We start from the raw sequence: 3,337 nt of genomic DNA, 5'->3' as shown, positions 1-3,337 counted from the left end.
CTTTAATCCATATAAGATTATCCGATTCGCAACTCCTGCTTGCCCGTTGACTGGAGGGTGGGCCATGAAAGTGAACCGTAGTTCAATCTCATTCTCCTCACAGTACTTCCATATCTCCTCAAGATGCGAGGAATTCCATATATGCACATGATATTTTCCCACACGGTTCGTACAACCTGCTTGGTCGTAATCTTGGCCAAAATATTGGCCTCGATCCACTTAGTGAAGTAGTCAATAGCGACAATCAAGAATTTCCTTTGCGCCCGAGAATATCCATTCCCCACATGGCGAAAGGAATGAAAGAATTTATGAAAGTTAGCATCTCGGGAGGCTGTCGGACAACTGGTGCATACTTCTGACAACGATCACACTTCTTCATATAGTCTTTGGCATCAGCCATCATTTTTGGCCAATAGAAGCCTAAGCGAGTTATCTTGTGCGCAAGGGCCCTTCCCCCCAAGTGTTGTCCACAAATACCATCATGCACTTCTTCAAGGCCTAACCGCGCCTCGCCGGGCCTAAGGCACCTACGGTAAAGAACCACATAAGATCTCTTGTATAGGATTTCGTCGATCAAAGAGTACCTCAGTTCTCGCACAACCAACTTTCGCGCTTCCGTCACATCATTTGGGAGCCAGCCAGTTTGGATATGGGCCTTAATGGGATCTATCCAGGATCCCCTAAGCCCTATAGGGGCAACAAGCTTAACATCAATGCTTCGTGTTTTCAAAACACGAAAATACACGCACCCAGAACTTTCTTCCACCTCCGAGGAGGCAAATTTGGACAACACATCGGCCTTAGCATTTTTCTCTCTCGGAATATGCTCGACATGACACTCGTCGAATTGAGTCATCACAACTCACTAGACGTACATACTTTACCATAGTTTTGTCCCATGCTTCGAATGACCAGGGATATTACAAGCTTCGAATCTCCACAGACTTACAAGTTTTTGACCCTCAATGTCCCTGCTAATCCTAATCCAACGATCATAGCTTCGTACTCAGCTTCATTATTCGTGATAGGAAAATCTAACTTCATAACATATTCAATTAGAAACCCATCAGGGCTTTGTAAAACTAGCCCCGCTCCACTTGAATTCATTTTTGATGCCCCATCAAAATAAAGTACCCAGAATTCCTTGTCCTTGATCTGCTCTCCTTCATTCTCCTCCTTGTTGTGTATGTCTTAAGGTGTAGTATTTTCCCATCCCCCGACTTCTTGGTTGACGATGGCACATTCAACCACGAAGTCAGCTAAGGCCTAGGTTTTGATCGCCGTTCGGGGATTATACTTAATGTCAAATTCCCCCGGCTTTATGGCCCATTTGATCAGCCTTCCACTGGCTTTAGGACTGTGAATGATATTTCTCAAAGGTTGGTTTGTTAGTACCTCAATCTTATGAGCTTGAAAGTAAGAACGCAACTTCCTTGAGGACATAACCAAGGCTAACACGAACTTCTCTATGATTGAATAGTTCAACAGCCCCATGTAGAATCTTGCTGACATAATATATGGGTTTCTGGACTTTAAGCTCCTCCTTTACCAACACGGCGCTCAGGGCATTTTCATAAACAACCAAATATAAGTACGGAGTTTCATCCAAGACTAGCTTAACCAAGAAAGGGGCTTGAATCATGTATTTCTTCAGTTCCTCGAACGCCATCTAACTTTCATCAGTCCATGCAAAGTCTTTTACTTTCTTCAAAGCTTTGAAGAATGGCAAGCACTTATATTTGGACTTAGAGATGAAACGTCCCAAAGCTGCAGCCCTTCCTGTAAGTTTTTTTACATCCTTTACGAAATATGGAGGTTCCATGTCTAAGATGGTCTTTATATTGTCTGGATTAGCTTCAATTACCCTCTTGGAGACCCTCAATCTTAAAAATTTTCCGGACCCTACTCCGAAAGCACACTTGTTAGGATTCAACATCATTTTGTGATATCTTAAGATCTGAAAAGCTTCCCTCAAGTAGGTTACATGTTCTTCCTGAAGGGTTTCGAGCACATAAAGGCAATGAAAATGATGTAAATTATATTAAAACCAGAATAAAATCGAAACCCTACGCAGGATCCATGCAAAAATAGATATTTAATTCGTAGTAAGAATCTTTATCATAAAGAAGCTTAAGAGTTCATCAATGGAGGATTAACGGAGTTCCAAACCTTGTTGAATTACCACGTATCCCGCTCTCGTGATCTACGCTCTACGGTATCCACACGAACGTTTTTCTTGAAGGGTTGATGTGTACTAGCACCCGAAAACTCCATCTTTAACTCTCTTCCTCTTTCTCCTTGAACGACTAGGGTTTTGTAAACCATGTATCCTCCTATATAAATAGCCCTCAAAGCGTTTATATAGAGAGAATAATAAGTGTTCTAATTATAATCTAATTATAATTAATACTAATCCCAAATTCCAATTTATTATTTAATTAAGTCACACTTAATTAATTAATAACTTATTTCAAAATTAGTTTAAGTAATTTCTCTATTTTATTTATTTAATTAATTAAGTAATACTTAATTAATATCATAAATAAAATAAATTACTTATTTAATTTAAATTCATAATTTAAATAATTTCTCCTTCAAGCGTTCTTTGTGTGACCCTGTAAGTTATTATTACGTTGGCAATAATTTTAATATCTCATATTAAAATTATAAACAATGAGAGACATCTAGTAATACATCATTGCTACCCAAGTAATAATAATTAAATCGATGATTCGATTAAACCTTTCGTGATAATGTACAATGTAATATAATCCCTTTAACCAAATATTATAGATTAAACTAGAGGCATGTAATGTGTCATCCTCATCATAGTTTAATCCAAGTTTCCTTGATCAATGAGTAAACTATCATATCAAATCAATATTTGAGCGTGACCACGCATTTATATAGTTTAGCTCACACAAGAGGCTAATAATATCACTCCTTAAATTAGGAGGGTTAAATCCTTTCTAGATCATTCGTATTTCTCATACGATTCATAATATGCCTGAAATACACTTTTATCATTACCAGGTAAAAGGTAACTTTTAATGTAATCAAATTACATTAATTCTCGTATAATAATATAATGATTTCAAGTCTAAGGACCATTACATCATTATCACAGTGAGAATTACTTATGACACAACAGACATGTAGAATCTCGCATTGGGTCTGTCCAGCATCATGTATATTTACATCTGCCTGTGTTTTTGACTTTAGTATCAATATACCTATGATCAGTGAGATGTGATCATCAGTCAACAAACATACCAGTCTTAATATATTATTATTTTCCCTTAATAATAATACTCGACTATGGACCTTTAGGAATATT

This window comes from Apium graveolens, chromosome 4 (assembly GCF_009905375.1).
Source record: "Apium graveolens cultivar Ventura chromosome 4, ASM990537v1, whole genome shotgun sequence".
Lineage (NCBI taxonomy): Eukaryota > Viridiplantae > Streptophyta > Magnoliopsida > Apiales > Apiaceae > Apium > Apium graveolens.
Note: the sequence above shows the minus strand (reverse complement) of the source record.